The 19,044-nt window shown below is 38.1% G+C and overlaps 1 pseudogene; it reads right to left on the reverse strand.

Annotated features, from left to right (window-relative positions):
• Nucleotides 1–2,599: 2,599 nt before the first annotated feature.
• On the reverse strand, nucleotides 2,600–19,035 carry LOC122903598 (annotated as a pseudogene).
• Nucleotides 19,036–19,044: the final 9 nt, after the last annotated feature.

The following is a 19,044-nucleotide window of genomic DNA, read 5'->3' on the forward strand; positions in this document are numbered from 1 at the left end:
TTCTCACTTGTGTTTCTCCCCCACTGCTCCTTTTTTTTTTTAATTAAGATTTTATTCATTTATTTGCCAGAGAGGGAAAGAGAGATCACAGGCACAAGTGGGGAGCAGCAGGCAGAGGGAAAAGCAGGCTCCCTGCTGAGCAAGGAGCCCAATGCAGAACTCAATCCCAGGACCCTGGGAACATGATCTGAGCTGAAGGCAGATGCTCAACTGACTGAGCCTCCCAGGCATCCCTGTCCCCCTCCAGTTACTCTTAATTCTCTTTTTTAGTTCTTGAGAGAAACAGAACTTTGTATTTCATTTTTCTATATTTTTATTTTAGTAAGTTTTATTTTAGAAAGAATTATGTACCTTGACTATGTACTTGATAGTCCACTGGGGAAGATTTTTTTATTGGTGTACTTAAATATAATTGGAATTCAGTTTTATACTTTAAAATAGCAGGAACAAAACCAGTATAGAATGAGACCATTACTTATGTTGTGCTAAAAATTATAGGGTAATATTTAAAAGCCAGGGGAATCTTTGTATTTTTATATCATTTAGATTAGAGTTCTGTGAAACATTTAGTGATAAGTGGTTAGCAAGTTTAGTGAAAAAGTCTATTTCCATGCTTTTAAAGACCAGAAGTATGTTATGATTTGTTAAACTTGTTACATATTTCTTCTCTTCAGTAGTTTTGCGGAGTGAACTTACTGAAGAACTGACAAGGCAATCATGGATCCTTTTGTCAAATACTAATGAAAAGTCAAAAGAATCATAAAGAAACCAATCAGATCTGTTTAAAAGAAATAATATATTGAGCTTTGGCTATATTTGTATTAAATATGCAGGTGCTAATTGCCTAATGTTTTATGTAGTAGAATTAAGAATGGAAAACAATTTCATAAGACCTTTATAAATATGAATCCTGAGATGCTTCAAAATTTAAAACCAAAATGTTGGCTTAGTAGCTTGAAATACAGCATGATTTTTATTGCAACACTTATAAATTCATTAATTTAGCAAATACTTATATCTGCTATTCTGCAAACCAGTGTGTCTAACTTGTGCAGAAGATAATAGCTACCAATTAATGAATAGCATGCTGAATAAAATATTTATGTACATTATTTACAAAAGACACATTAGATTAAAAACACTAAAAAGATGGAAAAAGATACATTGTGCAAACAGCAATCACAGCAGATTTGGAGTGATACTAATATACAAAATTGACACATGTTATTAGATATATGAGGGACATTTTATAATGATAAAAAGGTGAATCCATTAGGATGATGTAATAATTATACATGCATCTAATGACAGAGTACCAAAATACATGAAGCACCAACTGACAGAAATGAAGAAAGACAATTCAGCAATAATAGTTGGAGACTCTATGCCCTGTTCTCAATTATGGATAAAACAACTATACCAAACACACTAGAAGACTTGGACACCATAAACCAACTAGACTTAACAGACATATAGAACATGGCATCCAATAACAATATATATTCTTCTCAAGCACACAAGGAATATTTCTCATGATAGACCATAGACTAGAGCATAAAACCTTTCAAAATTTAAAAGGACAGAAAAAATACAAAGTATGTTCTCTGATCACAATGCAGTTATATTTGAAATATATAATGGAAAATGGAAACTCACAAATTGGGGAAATTAAACAAGACTACTCCTAGGTAATCAATGGGTCAAAAAAATTTTTTTTAATTCATGAAATACCTGAGATGAGTGAAAACACACAACATATCAGAATTTATGGGATGCAGCTAAAGCAGTGCTTAGTAACTTAGAGCTGTAAATGGCTAAGAAAGAAAAAAAATCTCAATAACCTAATCCTTTACCTTAAAAGAGAAAACTGAATTTAAGCAGGAAGAAAATAGAGATTAGGATGGAAGTGAATATAATGAAATAAAGACTAGAAATACAAGAATAAAGTAATGAAACCAGAAGTTTTGAAAAATCAACAAAATTGATAAAATTTTAGCTAATTGGAGCAAGAAAAGAATATACCGAAATGGAGACTATCATTAACCCTTGAACAACATGGGGATTATGAGCACCAAACTGCACCCCCCTACCACCCATACACACACACACTTCGAAAAATCATAAAACTTTTGACTCTCCAAAAACTTAATCACCTACTGTTGACCAGAAGCCTTCCTGGTAACAGTTGATACATTTTGTGTGTTACACGTACCACATACTGTAATGTTAAGGTAAGCTAGAAAAGAGAGAATGTTAAGATCACAAGAGAAAATATGTTTATGGTACTGTACTATACTGAAAAAATTGCATATAAGTGGACCCATGCAGCTCAAATTTGTATTGGGTCAAGTATCAGCTGTATATATGAAAGAAGGACATTACTAATAACCTTACATAAGCAAAAAGGATTGTAAAAGAATACAATGAACATTTATATGTGAAAAAATGAGATGACTTAGATGAAATAAATTCCTAGAAAGATACAAACTACTGGAACTGACTCAAGAAAAAAATAGACAAATGAATAGACCTATAGAAGATTGATGAAGATTGACAAGATTGGATCAATAAAAAAAAACAAAAACAAAAACAAAAAAACTCACAAAGCCAAGGCCCAAATGGTTTTTACCACAGAATTCTGCCAAACATTTAAAATATTAATACCAACACTTTTTCTTTGTAGATCATATGCTATTTAATAAAAGATAATGAAGTTAATTTTTTTCCTTTTCAGTATTTGTTTTAAGAGAAAAATCTTGAAGTTTGTAGGGATTTCTGATGCCAGGAATTCATGAAATGTAAGAGAACATTTAGCAATCAGGTGGCGTAGCTCATGACAATCAGCATATGTCCAACTACAACTTGCATTCCACTTACTTTAGCTGAGATACCCTTGCTCAGGTTGAACATACTGTGAGTAGAAGATTGCTGCATCTAAGAAATACGATGGAGTCTTTGGAGAATGGCCTCACTGAATTGGTAAGTTAGCTATCCCCAAATTTTGGTGGTTTCCCCAGTTCTTCTATAATAGCTCAGTGCTCTAGCCATCTTCTTGTAAGTCATAGTCTTCTGGTGGTCTTTTCTTTTCCCCAAAAGTTGGATAAGTTTTTCTTTTGTTTGTTTTGTTCTGTCTTTTTTTGTTGTTTTTTAAATAATCCCTACTGCCAACAGGAAGCTCAAACTCATGACCCTGGGATCAAGAGTTGCATGCTCTTCTGACTGATTGAGCCAGGTGTCCCCTCTCCTTTGTTTTTGTTTTTTTAAGATTTTATTTATTTGACAGGAATCACAAGTAGAGAGGCAGGCGGTGGGGGGTGGGGTGGGCAGGCTTCCTGCAGAGCAGAGAGTCCGATGCAGGGCTCTATCCCAGGACCCTGGAATCATGACCTGAGCCGAAGGCAGAGGCTTTAACCCACTGAGCCACCCAGGTGGCCCTCTCTTTTGTTTTTTGATACAACCAGGAAGATACCTTTGGTTTTATCTACCCACCAAATATAAAATGCCATCTCAGGATTATAGAGATTCATGAAGGTATTTAAACATGTTGAGCTTCTTCCTGCCTTTGCTTCTTCCCCTTTGCTGAAGAACAACAGGTTGTATTAGCTGTTTTTCAGCAATGTTCAGCAGGCAGTAGGGTCTGACAGTACCTTAGAAGGATTATTCACCACAATCAACTGGGATTTATTCCTGGGCTTGCAAGGGTGGTTCAACATCTGCAAATCAATCAGTGTGATACACTATATTAATAAGAGGAAGGACAAGAACCATATGATCCTCTCAGTCGATGCAGAAAAAAGCATTTGACATTGTACAGCATCCTTTTTTTTTTTTAAGATTTTAATTATTTATTTGAGAGAGAGCATGTACAGGGAGGAAAGGGGAAAGCAGGATCCCCACTGAACAGGGAGCCCAATGTGAGGCTCATGATCCCAGAATCCCAGGATTCTGGGATCATGACCTGATCCAAAGGAGACACTGAACCAGTTGAGTCACCCAGGCAACCCTACAGCATCCTATCCTGATTAAAACTCTTCATAATGTAAGGATAGAAGGAACATACCTCAATTTCATAAAAGCCATATACGAAAAACCCATGGTGAATATCATTCCCAATGGGAAAAAACTTAGAGCGTTTCCCCTAAGGTCAGGAACATGACAGGATGTCCACTCTCACCACTGTTGTTCAATATAGCACTGAAAGTCCTATATTTGGCAATCAGACAACAAAAAGAAAAGGTAGCTGAATTGGCAAAGAAGTCAAACTCTCACTCTTCGCATATGACATGATAACTCTATGTGGAAAACCTGAAAGATCTTACTCCAAATTTGCTAGAACTCAAACAGGGGTTCAGCAAAGTGGCAGGATATAAAATCTATGCACAGAAATCAGTCGTGTTTCTATACACTAACAATGAGAAGAAAAAGAAGGAGTCGATTCCATTTACAATTTCACCCAAAACCATAGGACACCTAGGAATAAGTCTAACCAAAGAGGCTAAGCTTCTGTACTCAGAAAACTATAGAATACTAATGAAAATGATTGACAGAGACACAAAGAAATGGAAAAACTTTCCATATTCATGGATTGGAAGAACAGGTATTGTTAAAATGTCTATACCACTCAGGGCAATCTATATATTCAAGGCAATCCCTATTAAAATACCACTAACATTTTTTGCAGGGCTGGAAAAAATCCTAAAATTTGTATTGAACCAGAAAAGACCCCTATTAGCCAAAGGAATGTTGAAAAAAAAAAAAAACCAAAGCTGGTGGCATCACAATTCCAGACTTCAAGTTCTATTAAAAAACTGTAATTATCAAGACAGTATGTTACTGGCACAAAAACAGACACGTAGATCAGTGGAACAGAATTGAATCCAGAAAAGAACCCTCAATTCTATGGTCAACTAATCTTTGACAAAGCAGGAAAGAATATCCAATGGAAAAAAGACAGTCTCTTAAATAAACAATATTGGGAAAACTGGATGGCCACATGCAGAAGAATGAAACTGAACCATTTCCTTACACCATACACAAAAATAGACTCAAAGTGGATGAAAGACCTAAATATGAGACAGGAATCTGTCAAAATTCTAGAGGAGAACACAGGCAACAACTTCTTGCTAAACGTGTCTCCAAAGGCAGGGGAAGCAAAGGTAAAAATAAATTGTTGGGACTTCAAGATAAAAGCTTTTGCACAGCAAAGGAAGCAGTCGACAAAACCAAAAGACGACGGACAGAAAGGGAAAAGATGTTTGCAAATGTCTTACCAGATAAAGGGCTAGTATCCAAAATCTATAAAGATCAAACTCAACATCTAAAAAACAAATACACACACACACACACACACACACACACACCCCATATATATATATATATATATATATATATATATATATATATATATATATACATACCACTAGTTTGTAATACAAGGGCACTTCTTCAACCTGATGAAAGTCAGAAGTCAGCTATGGAAAGTCCAGAACTAACATCATACTGGATGCTTTTCCTCTAAGATCGGGAACAAGACAAGGACATTTGCTCTTATCACTTTTTACTCGACATTATACTGGAGGATCTAATTAGGGCATTGAGCAAGAAAAAAAAAAACATACAGATTGGAGAGAAAGAAGTGGGACTATATTTGCATATGACATTATCTGATATATAGAAAACTCTAAGCCACTAAAAAAAATTAGAACTAATACACGAGTTTATCAAGTTTGCAGATACAAGATCAATATACAAAATCAGTTATATTTCTATACACCTGCAATGAACAATACAAAAACTAACTAAATCTCACAGTAGCATCAAAAAGAATAAAATATTTAGGAATAAATTTGATGACGGAAATGCAAAAAGGTTACTCTGAAAACTACAAAACATTGTTGAAAGAAGGTCAAAATAAATGAAAAATCTCATATTTGTGGATGGGAAGACTTGACTGTTAAGATGACAGTACTCCCAAGTGAATCTACAGATTCAACACCATCCCTATCAGAATCCATAACTTCTTTGCACAAATTAAAGTTGATTCTATAATTCATATGGAATTGCAAGCAACACAGAATAACTGAAACTATACTGAAAAAATAACAAAGACTCAGATATCCCAGTTTCACAACTTACTAGAAAGCAACAACAACCAAGACAATGTGATATGAGCACAAAAATAGGCAGATAGCTGAATGGAAGAGAACTGGAATTCAGAAATTAACCTATGCTTCTATGGTCAGTCAGCTGAGTTTCAGCAAGGATGTCAAAACTAACCAAAGGGGAAACAGTCTTTTGACAAAGGGTGTTGAGACAACTGGATAGTCACATGCAAAAGAAACTGGACCTTTCCCTTATACCATGTACTAAAATTAACTCAAAATGGACCAAAAACCTAAATATTAGAACAAAAGTAAACTCATAGAAGAAAAGATAGGGATAAATCTTCATGATACAGGATCTGACAAAGAATTCTTAGATGTGACACTAAGCGCAAGAACAATAGAAAATAAGATAAATTAGACCATCAAAATTAGACAGTTTTTGTTTCAAATAAAACTATCAAAGTGGCAACCACCAGAATGGGAGAAAATATTTACCAATCATACATATGAAAGGGATCTATATCTACAATATTATAAAAACTCTTAAAACTCAAAAATTCAAATCAAAACAGTATGGTTTTACATAAAAATGGGTAAATTAATGGAAACAGGAAATAAACCCATGCATACATGATCAATTAATTTATGATGAAAGATAAGAATATACAATGGGGAAAAGACAGTCTCCTCAATAAATGGTATTTGGAAACCTGGCCAGCCATCATACAAAAAATAAATTTGAAATGGATGAGAGACTTAAATGTAAGACTTGAAACTTAAAATTCCCAGAAGAAAACATAGGTAGTCAGCTCCTTGACATCAGTCTTGGCAATGATTTTTTGGACCAAAGACAAGGAAAGCTTAAACAAACATAACTACATCAAACTAAAAAGCTTCCGCACAGGAAAGGAAACCATCAATAAAAAGGTAATCTACTAAAGGAGAGAAGATATTTACAAATCGTATACCCAATAAGGGGTTAATATCTGAAATATAATTTTTAAAAAACTCCTCAATAACAAAAAGCAAACTGATTAAAAAATGGACAGAGAATCTCAATAGACATTTTTCCAGAAAAAACATGCAGATGGACAGCAGGCATTTGAAAAGGTGCTCAACATCATTAATCATCAGGGAAGTGCAAATCAAAACCACAATCAAAATCAAAATCACCTCACACCTGTCACAAATGTCTTATTTTCAAAATTTAAAAAAGGGGGGGGGGCGCCTGGGTGGCTCAGGGGGTTAAAGCCTCTGCTTTCGGCTCAGGTCATGATCTCTGGGTCCTGGGATCGAGCCCCGCATCGGGCTCTCTGCTTGGCGGGGAGCCTGCTTCCTCCCCTCTCCCTCTGCCTGCCTCTCTGCCTACTTATGATCTCTCTCTGTCAAATAAATAAATAAAATATTAAAAAAAAAAGATGTTGAGGATGTGGAGAAAAGTGAACCCTTGTTCACCATTGGTGGAATTTAAATTGGTACAGCCACTATGGAAAACATACAGAGATTCCTCAAATAATTAAAAATAAAGCTACCATATGATCCAGCTTGTGGGTATTTATCTGAAGAAAACTAAAATAGTACCTCAAAAAGATATGTGCACCCCCAGGTTTATTGCAGCACTAGTCACAATAACCAAGGTATGGACATAATCTAAATGTCCATCCATGAATGAATGGTTAAAGAAGTTGTGGTCTATCAAACCAAATTTCATATACAATGAAATACTACTTAACCATGAAAAAGAATGAGATCTTGCCATTTGTGACAAGAAGGATGGACCTTGAAGATATTACGCTAAGTGAAATAATTCAGACCCAGACTAACATTGTATGATTTTACTTACATCTGAAATCTAAAAAAACAAACAAACCCAATCTCACAGATAGGGAGAGCAGATAGGTAGTTGCTAGAGGAGGGGTTGAGGGAGGTGGGCAAAATGGGTAAAGGGGATTGAAAGGTGCAAAGTTCCAGTTACAAAATAAATAAGTCATGCAGGTGTAATGTACAACACGGTGACTATAGTAAATAATACAGCATTTGCGTATTTGAAAGTATTGCATATTGAAACTATGTATGATGATGGATATCAACTAGACTTGTGATCATTTTGCAACATATACAAATATTGAATTATTATGTTCTATACTTGAATATTATAATGTTATATGTCAATTATAACTCAATTTCATAAATTAATTTTTAAAAATCTAATAATCCTTAAAGAAATTTAAAGATCTAATAATCCTTTTTAAAAAGTAGTGGAGGGGCATCTGGGTGGCTTAGTCAGTTAAGTATCTGATTTCAGCTCAGGTCATGATCTCAAGGTTCTGGGATCTAGTCCCTGCTCAGTGGGGACACTGCTTCTCCCTCTCCCCGCCCCATGCTTGTGCTCTCTCAAATAAATAAATAAAAATCTTTTTTAAAAAATTAAAATATAGGGGTGCCTGTGTGGCTCAGTGGGTTAAGCCTCTGCCTTCAGCTCAGGTCATGATCTCAGTGTCCTGGGATCGAGCCCTACATGGTTCAATCTGCTCAGCAGGGAGCCTGCTTCCCTCTCCCCCTCTGCCTGTCTCTCTGCCTCCTTGAGATCTCTCTCTCTTTCTGTCAAATAAGTAAATAAAATATTTTTAAAAAAAAAGAATTGAGCCCATCATCATTTGAAAATAATTTTTTTAAATAGTGGAAAATCTAAATTTTTTAATAAGCTGAATAAATAATAGAAAGGGGAAAATGAAGAGAGAAATCCTGAAGAAATAAGAGGCAAAATAAGGTTATTTAATGACACCTTGGCATCACAGAGCGGTAAGGGGTCCAGAGGTTGTGAAGATCAGTCCTGCTCTCAGAATCAAGCCCTTCCCAGAAGACAGTGTATTATGACTCCATATAAACAGTCAAAAGATATTTTGACAAGTATATTAAATAAGTTTTGAGCCTCAATCTGAGTGAAAATGGAGTCAAGCTTGTAGAGCTTTCTAGACATAGACAAATGCATCATGATATCCTTAAAACATTTCTGTTTCAAAGCATCACCCAAAGCTATTTTTTCAGGATGATTTAAAGGATACAGATTCCCATTTTGCCAGGTATGCTTTTTAAAATATTCTTTCTTATTCTAAAATGTATATATCTATTACATTACATTACATCAAGTGTTTTATTTATATCATATATATAAGAAATGAAGCAAACGTCCACTTAATAACTAAATACCTACAAGAACTAAATGCCTGTGAGGAGTAAGAATGCTGCTCTAGGAGCCCCCATGTGCCCTTCTGGATCTTTCAGGTCTCCCTCTCTGGAGGAAACCACTCTCCTGCCTTGTTTCTCTCTTCCTTGTCTTTACCATCTCATCACATAGTATGTATCCCCAAACATTAATTAGGTATTAATTTGCACTTCCATGGTACTAAAGAGGTTGAGTGTATTTTTTGTTGGCCATTTGAGTTTCCTCTTTTGTGAAGTGCAGATTCTAGTCTTTGGTCCTTTTATTGTTGGACTGTCTTTTTCTTCTTAATTTGTTGTTCTTGATTTGTTAAGTTCCTCTATCCATTCTTTATCAGATATATGTTGCAAACATGTAAGAAGACCGGGAGGTACCCAGACGAGATTCAAGAACAGGTGAAGACTCCAGGGTTTTGCAGGTGGAGTTAAAGTTCTCCAGACATGGAGAAAATTCCACACAGAGGGAGCAGTTTATGCAAAGATTATATTTGTTTAAGGACCTCCAATTAACATAATTTGGAAAACATAAAAAAGGAAAAAGAACCACTTTCCCTTCTCAGACCTCCCCAGGCAAATTAGATTTGCTTCTGGATTTAACATTTTTAGTTTTAATGTGGATGAAACAGATTTGTGTGTTTGTCCAGTTTGGGCTTTCACTCAGCTCTTTAAAGCCTCATCTCTGATAAGATACAGTATATTTCTGGGAAAGGGGAAGGCAGGAAATTAAGGGAAACCATCCTCTAAAAAAAGTTGGTTTTATATCCAGAATTGTTCCCTTAAAATTTTTGAAGTACCCTAAAGAAGGGCTTAAAACTCCAACCTAAAGAGATCATTAGATTATTCATAATCAGTCTGTCCTTTGGAGGACATAATTTATTTGAATTTCCTTGGGCATCACTTAGGAACAGCAAGCAGTTCAAAGCCTGAGATGGATTTTCCTCTTATTTGTTATTTCTACAGTTGACAGATCTTTTTGGCTAAGCAGGGATTTGGCAATATTGGGTTCTTGATTCCAGCTTTTTAAAAGTGCAGTTAAGGAAAATTGTAATTCTGAGGTGACATACGTTTGAAACCTCATTTGGCCTCTTATTACCTCATTCATTAGAGCAAGAAGCACTCTGGCTGGAGATCACATGCTGTGGCCTAGGGAGAGGGTGACTCTTATTTTGTTCTCCAGCTGCCTGGGCCTCAGAGCGGGGCGGAGGAAGACAGAATATAGTCATTTCTTGGCTGCACTGGTCAGGCGGGAGGGCCTGTCTAATCATGGGTCCATTTACAAGCGAGAAAGAGAAACAAGGTCTCTGGAGGTTGGCCTCACCAGTTAGGTGGATATGATGTGAACAGAGTTGGTAAAGGTCCAAGAAAAACTTCACAGAGGTTTAGATTTATTCGAGCCGTTTACATTTGTTCAAAGATAAAACTGAAGTGTCCTCTTCTGTTCTAAGTTTGAGTTTTCAACTTGTTTTCAAGTTAGCATCCCCAGATCCCAGTTCTCTCCCAAATGCAATGCCGCTTTCCTCCCTACGTATAAAACGTATGTTAACTCATTCAACTCTCTTACAAAAGTCTGCTTTCTTCCACTTTATTCAACGAATGTTATTAAATAAAGTGCTATGTGCCGGACACTATGCCAAATATAGGGATCAAACATAAGAGGAATTAGAAATTTTTTTTTCTTTAATATATATTCAAAACTAAAGGATGATGACGGAAGTCAGAATCAGTGTGACTTTTGGGAAGGATTCATGATTAGAAGGAACCATGAGGGGCCCTGGGGTGCTCGTTATGTTTTCTTCACAGTCTGGGTGCTGGTTACACAACTGTGTTCAGTTCATGAAAATTCATTGAGTCACTTATGACTTAGGCACTTTTTATAAGAATGCTATACTTTGGGGGGCGCCTGGGTGGCTCAGTGGATTAAGCCTCTGCCTTCGGCTCAGGTCATGATCTCAGTGTCCTGGGATCGAGCCCCGCATCGGGCTCTTTGCTTGGCGGGAGCCTGCTTCTCTCTCTCTCTCTCTCTGCCTGACTCTCCGCCTGCTTGTGATCTCTCTCTCTGTGTCAAATAAATAAATAAAATCTTTAAAAAAAAAAAAAAGAATGCTATACTTTGGGACGCCTGGGGGGCTAAGTTGGTTAGGTGTCTGCCTTCAGCTCAGGTCGTGATCTCAGGATCCTGGGATTGAGCCTTGAGTTGGGGGTCCCTCCTCAGCAGGAAGCCTGCTTCTCCCTCTCCCTCTAACGCTTCCCCTGTTTGTGATTTCTCTCTGTCAAATAAATAAATAACTAATAAATTAAAAAGAAAGAATGCTATACTTTGATAAAATTCACAGGAGAAAACCATAATCTACAAATATTTATTTTTAAAAATCCTTCATGAAACTGGAATCCCTAGTTGTAAAGGGGAAGAGTCTTTTTGGGTTGAAACACATTGGAACTGAGTTCTGATAGGGTTTTTTTGTTTTTTGTTTTTTGTTTTCTAATGTTCATCCTATTCTTCCCAGGAATCCTGGCACCACTTTGCCCTCAAATAGCCCTTTGGAAAGCATAACCTCAGAATATTCAGGGAATAAAATATTTTGTTTTTGTTTTTTTTAAAAGTTAGGGGAAAACATGTAAGGATGCACTAGAAAACTAAGGCACTTTCCTGCTTGACCCCTCAACATTCTCTAAGACACTCTTGTCTCACCTGTATTTTCCAATCCGTCAAAAGATAGTAGTAATTTTTTTTACTGCCCATAGCTTATTAATTTATGTTTTAGTTTTTTTTAACCAGTGAATGTTCAAAGATGTCAGTGGGGCCTAGAAGGAGAGCTCTGCCACTATTTAAATGTGCTAGAACCAAGCCAGAGCAGTTATAGAATGCAGCAGCACAGTGCTGTGTTCTCAGCTCCTGAGGATGAGTGTAAGTGATTAAGTGCAAGAAGACAGAGCCAAGGAAAGCTCATGAAAATATCTACCTTCATCAACCAACTAAACAACCAAGTCTTTGCTGCTTAATCAACTTTTTAAAAAAAAAATAATATAAACTTCAAAAAGTTACCAAAATGTGCATGAGGCAATAACAGAAGAATTTGATGCAAGTAACGTTTTGACTCAGAGAAAACCAGTTATTTCTCATTTTCTGATTTTATTATTTGCATCGACATTTACTAATAGTTTAGCCTTTATAAAGGCTAAACAAACATAGCATGGCTTTCAGTTCATTTTAGGTCTCTTAGAATGACCATATAATTTATTGTTCAAACCCAGGCACTTTTTTTTTTTTTTTAAGATTTTATTTATTTATTTGTCAGAGACAGAGGGAGAGAAAGCGAGCGAGCACAGGCAGACAAGGAGGCAGGCAGAGGCAGAGGGAGAAGCAGGCTCCCTGCCGAGCAAGGAGCCCGATGCGGGACTCGATCCCAGGACCCTGGGATCATGACCTGAGCCGAAGGCAGCTGCTTAACCCACTGAGCCACCCTGGTGCCCCAAACCCAGGCACTTTTGAAGATGAAAGGAGACTCTACAAGTAATGAATAGTGTTAACTGATCTGCAACAGGAGTAACCTAGGACTGGCCCGGGGAAATCAGGACATCTGCTTACTACACCTATTGTTACATAAGGGAAAAAGAGAACCAGAGTTGTTGTTTTTTGTTTCCACCAGCCTATACTGCCCTCCTTCTCGTTTAGTGGTCCTCAGTCCTACCTGGCCTTTCTGCCTCACCTACCCACCCACCCCCCACCTCTGGCCGCATCTAAGACCACATACCTTGGTCTGGCAACTTCACCAGCTGGCCACATTAGAAATATACCAGGTGCAAGTCACATTAACTGCCCCTTCCTTGCTAACAATTGCATTCATTTTTTTATATCATGGTGGATTTAAGGCAAAACAAAAACTGTAATACTTACCTTAAACCCATACTTCTCCACAGACTTCCCTAATTAACATCCAACTTTTCTGATTGTATAAGCTCTATTTTTTCATCATCACCTAGCTACACAGTTTTTACTATGCTATATTCTATTTACAAATGTAGCACTATGTTAAATCATTTCAGTCAATTAAGACGAGAAAGAACTCAATCTGTTTTTCTCTGGCTCCCACATTGCCTGGTACAGTTTTGAATATGCAGAACTTCCCCAGTATGCTTACTGATCAAACAAATCTTCTTTTTTTTTTTTTTTTAAAGATTTTATTTATTTATTTGACACAGAGAGATCACAGTAGGCAGAGAGGAAGGGAAGCAGGCCCCCTGCTGAGCAGAGAGCCCGATGCGGGACTCAATCCTAGGACCCTGAGATCATGACCTGAGCCGAAGGCAGTGGCTTAACCCACTGAGCCACCCAGGCGCCCCAAACAAATCTTCTGATGGCCACAAAATTCCAAGAACTTTCCTTTAGCCTCCAAATGTATCAGTTTCTTACTGTTCCTGGACTTAAGTTGAAATACCATTCATCCTCATTATTCATAAATTCTGCTTACCTACTTACTAAATGTATTTTTAAATCTAAAAGAAGCCATATTTAGAATTTTCACAGTCATGTGTAGACTTGTGCAAAGAGGCAAGCACTTCCTTGCCCGACGTGCTTATTCCCAGCCAAGATCCAGCAAGACAATGCTCTACCTTCTTATTTTCCCTCTCACATAACAAGTAAGTGTCCTTTTCATGGTAAATTTAGTGTCACTTTTTTTTTTTTTCATCTTGTGCTCTTTGTTGGTGATTTTGCTGTTTAAAATGGCTCCCATCCATATTGCCAAAGTGCTAGCTAGTGTTCCTTTTTTTTTTTTTTTTTAAGATTCTATTATTTATTTATTTGACAGAGACAGATCACAAGTAGGCAGAGAGGCAGGCAGAGAGAGGAGGAAGCAGGCTCCCTGCTGAGCAGAGAGCCCGATGCGGGACTCGATCCCAGGACCCCGAGATCACGACCCGAGCCGAAGGCAGCGGCCCAACCCACCGAGCCACCCAGGCACCCCGCTAGCTAGTGTTCCTAAGCACAAGGCTGTCATATGCCTTACAGAGAAAATATGTGTTAGTTAAGCTCTGTTCAGGCACGAGTTACAGTGATGTTGGCCATGAGTTTGATGTTATGGAATCAATGTTATGTATTGAATAAGGTATCTTTAAATAGAAACACACATAACACAAGGTTATGTATTGACTGGTTGACAAAAACCTTTGTGACCAGAGGCTTATAGGAACCTAACCCTATATTTCCCCTAGGAGCAATTGTTCAGTATTAGCTAATTCAGTGTTGGCAGCAACTTTATACAACATACTACATCAAATAAGGAGAATTGACCATACTTAAGTACTCATCACATTATTCAGAACTGCATAATCTGAAATACTAAAAAGAATGAATTTGCTCATGAATACTTATTGAATGAGCATAGACCAAGATGGTGGTAAAATGTAATAATGTATTTTATAATCATCAAACATATTCTATTTAGAACATTTTGTTGATTCCAGAATAATCGACTCCTATTCAATAAATAAATAATGAACTACAACATAGTTTGATGTGGCTCATATACAAAGACACTACTGCCTAAGCTGTTATAGCTCTCTTGGAAACAAATCAAATCCTAAGAGCCTATTTTTGTCAGTTATTTCTTATAAAGAAAAAATGTATTCAAAACCACACCATAAGTGTAACAGCAATGAATTCTCAAACATATTATTTGGCTATAGGAAGCATTCTTGGGACAAAGAAACATCTGAAAAAAATTAAGCGATATGGAATTAGAAACTAATTTCATCTTTTTGAGAAAGAAGAAGTTCACAACTGAGTTGCCTGATAATCTGAGTTTATTTTTGTAGAGTTATTGATCCTTCCAAAGATCTCACTGAATTGTCCTAAAATAAATTTCTTGGTAGAGGATGAAATCCTCTGAACAATAAACTGAGCTATATGTTCCCCTCTGGGGGCAATAAAAAAGAAAACTGGGCTGGAAGTCAAGAACCCAGTATTCCATTCCTGACTATTACATTAGTCATTCCGAATGAGTCACGCATGTGCTTTCATGACAGCCATTTCTTCATATATTTATTACTTAGAAAGGAGAAGAAGGATAGTACACGGTCCGCTGCCCACGTCAGTTGGCACCAACAAAGAATGACAAAACTCCTGAACCTGACTGCAAATTTGTGGCAGTGCTGATGTGGTTAAGAGTAACAGTTGTGAATATTCATCTTCCACTTGCCAGGCACTTGTCAGTAAGCCTGGCACTGTGCCAGGCAGTTCACTTGTGATAACCCAACTAATCTCCCAACAGTCCCACAAGGCATTCCCATTTTCAGAGCAGAAAGTGAAGGATCGAGAGGCCTACTGACTTGTCTGAGATCATTCTGCTAAGAGGCAGGGGGACCCAATTTTGAACAGTATGTTAACTCCATTGCATGAGCTCTTAACCACTGTTTGTTTCCATGTGTGATTTCAGGCATGATTTTTAACTTTTCACAGTTTTGAAGTTCTCGTGTGATAGTTTAAAACGTATTAAGTCACACACCCCTGATCAATATAGGGAGATTTGTTCCTGGTATTACTCAAGAGAGATGATTAAAATAATGGTCATAATTCTTAATAATGTCATCAAATCAATCAACTGATAAATAAGACCAGTCGGGTTCAGAAGATATTGAGATTTTTGAATCTTTAGCTATACACAGCAAATGGGATATTCGCAAATAGGTACATTAAGAAAATTTGAAGAGAGCAATTGTTCTTTGTTTTGCTTTGGTCTATTTGAACAAAGCCTTTGATAAGACAGGAAAGTAGCTGCTGTTTGTAAATTTTAAAGTCTAGGGACTCACTGAATTCATTCTGAAGGTGCCTTGCCCAGGGGATGCCTCTATCAAATGTAACTGATTGAAACTATATCGACCAAACATTTGCGTTCCAGAACAGACCAAGCCAGAGTGCAGTTAATTTTTTAGAATTTTTCTCAGAGATATCTGTCTCTCTTTCACTACCAACTTGCATTTCTTTTTAATGAAGCGCATCTTATCATTAACTTATGAATGTATAAGGCATTTTTGTAGAGTGTATTATGTTAGGAATGCTTTGAAATCAAAATTTATTCAAGATACCCAGTCTTCAAGGATTTTTCCCCCTCCTCATTAGATAAGCAGCACAAAGAAGCAGTAAAGACACCTAAGAGTATGCCTAGATATCAGGGGGAACTTTTCTGAGTTCTAGAAAGCAAAGACAAGAAATGAGAAGGATGGGACACCCAGGCTAGTCTTAAGACTCTTGACCACATACATCCTAGATGCAAATCAGTTCATCTTGATCAAGCATCATGTGCTGATGACTGAATGTGAGGATGGGGAAAATTACCCACCTGCTGCCCCTGTGATGGTCACCCACTCTTGCACCAGGTAAATGAAAGGGCGTCTGGGGGTACTGGGGGCCCTTCTCGTGAAGCAGTGAGATATACCCCCAAGTACAGAGCCTGATGGGCATTTTTATCATGACCAACAGTGAGGGAATAGGTTTTAGGTTTTAGGAAGTTGGAAAAGGTCCAACTTTGCATTTTTGCTTTAGCTAAGTTGGTCACACAGAGTGGGAGTAACTATGGGGTACTTTGATTTTAAAAGCAGAAGAAATGCCTTCAGATTGTGATAAGAAACTGACAGTTTTCAAGTGGTGGTTTTAAGTAGTTGGCAGCTTATAAAGAATTCACACTTAGTAGCATTCTGCCAGTGACTCGGCCGTTATTCCTTATGGCTAAGTTTGCTTGACCTGCCTTATTAGTCTGTCTCCTAATGTGCTCTCTATCCTCAGGATTCTTCCCTCTGCTTTCTGGAGATGGTTTTCTGGTTCCCAAGTTTGATGTGTCTGTTTCTGTAGCTAGGGAAGAGAAAGGGAAGAGGGTCCCTTGAGATCTTGGTCTCAAGTCTTCCTAAGAGTCAGAAGTTTTCTTCCATCTTCCCAGAGCAGCCCCTCACCTGATACATGTGGGCACATGTCTAGAGAAACACATGTGATAAATACTGTCTCACATCATTGTACATCAATTTCCACCCTTCACTGCACAGGAATGCCTGGAAGCTCTGTAAACACGGAACCTAGCTCAGTTTTGGCTCACTTGTGAATCCTCGGTATTTTCACACAATGCCTAGCTTATCTCAGATGCTCAGGATAAAATTTATCTACTGGTAAGTACCATTTATAGCTGATTAAATATAGTGTCGTGGTCATCACAATGGAAAGTTGGTCCTCAAGCCCTTGGACTAGAATACACCTTCCTGGTATAACTTTAATTCAATGGAAAAAGTAGATTTAACCTCATCAGTTCAACTCGCTCTCAAGTTTGAGAGTTACCTGTACTGAAGAGACCTTGTGGTTAGCTGCTGGGTGTAGACATGCATCATTTGTTTTTCATTTTTTATGTCCTGTTTCTTCCCTATGACTCTTCATGAACAAAAATGGTGTTAGGATGGGGACTATGGGAAGTCACAAAGACATAGATTGGGTTATGCAAGACCATTTTTTATCCCTTTCTGTGATTTTTTTTCCCCCTCTGGGTGGCTCTTCTGAAGGTTAGGATGACTTCAGCCCATTATGTGTGTGATCTTCTGTTTAAGAAAGTTCACGGATGGACTATTTCCTTACATGGCATAATTTTCTGCTTGGCTTTTGTGAAATTTTTACTTAGGGAATATCCTTTCTTTCATTTGCAAATCAAAAAGCCCAACAACATCCTCAAGGCATATTAGAGATAAAATGGACCAATGGCTTCATTTAGGGAACAGAGCAAATGTTTCCTGTCCATATAACAGGCCACAGCCAACAACAACCTGTTCACTCACAGAAACTGTAGTTTATGCGGTCTGCAAATAACCTCACTCTAGTGCTCATTAGAAAAGCGGATTGATTGAAATACACCCCAGCATACAACACTTTGGTAGGGATTTTATGTGACATTCTTCTGTGGAGTTGCTTGGTCCCCAAAAGAAATTGGTGGAGATTAGTGTAACTCTAGGCAGAAAATATGTAAGCAAGCGAAAAGACCAAGGTCTAGCAGTGTTTGAACTGTGAGGGGTAAATGGGACCACTGTGGCCTTTCATGTTGACAGAAAAAGTTCAGAGTAGGACATGAGAAGCAGAGACTGTCAGATTATCTTTCAAAATGTCGTGTAGCGTTTATTAGAGTCTGCTGCTGCGCTTCCGTCGCTGTTGTGAAGTGTGGGGCTGTCTCCCCGCTGCCCTGCACGTTCACTTGGACACTGAAATGGATGCCTGAGGCAGAGTTAAGAGAAGAGCATCCGTGTTCATTTCCCCCTAGACTCTAAAGTCAAATGTGAGGGGGAATGGAGACGTCCTGCCAGGGGAGGCAACCCGAGTCGCGTCCCTCCCAGGGACTGATAAAGATGTCCCTCACTGTCTCCGGGGAGCCGGCACCCGGGCACAGCAGGCACGACGTGAGGACGGCCAGACTCGCCGACTGCGGCCGCATCCCCAAGGGGCCGGGGCGCGCCTGCTGGAAGGTGGGAGGCGGAGTTGCTCCTCTTCTGGGAAGAGACCAAAGGAATGAGTAATTGGAAATTCTGTAACTTAGACCCTTCTCCTAAACTCTTTAGCCCTTTCACCCCAAGCCCCCTGCCGAGAGGCAAGGGCACCGGAGACAGGGAGCCGTGGTGGAAGGAGAGTCACGTTTCGGAGAGGGAAGTGAAATAAAGAGGGCGGCACCCGGGGGGACCGGTGCGTCATTGAGGGACC

Source organism: Neovison vison, chromosome 3 (assembly GCF_020171115.1).
Source record: "Neovison vison isolate M4711 chromosome 3, ASM_NN_V1, whole genome shotgun sequence".
In the NCBI taxonomy this organism is placed as follows: domain Eukaryota; kingdom Metazoa; phylum Chordata; class Mammalia; order Carnivora; family Mustelidae; genus Neogale; species Neogale vison.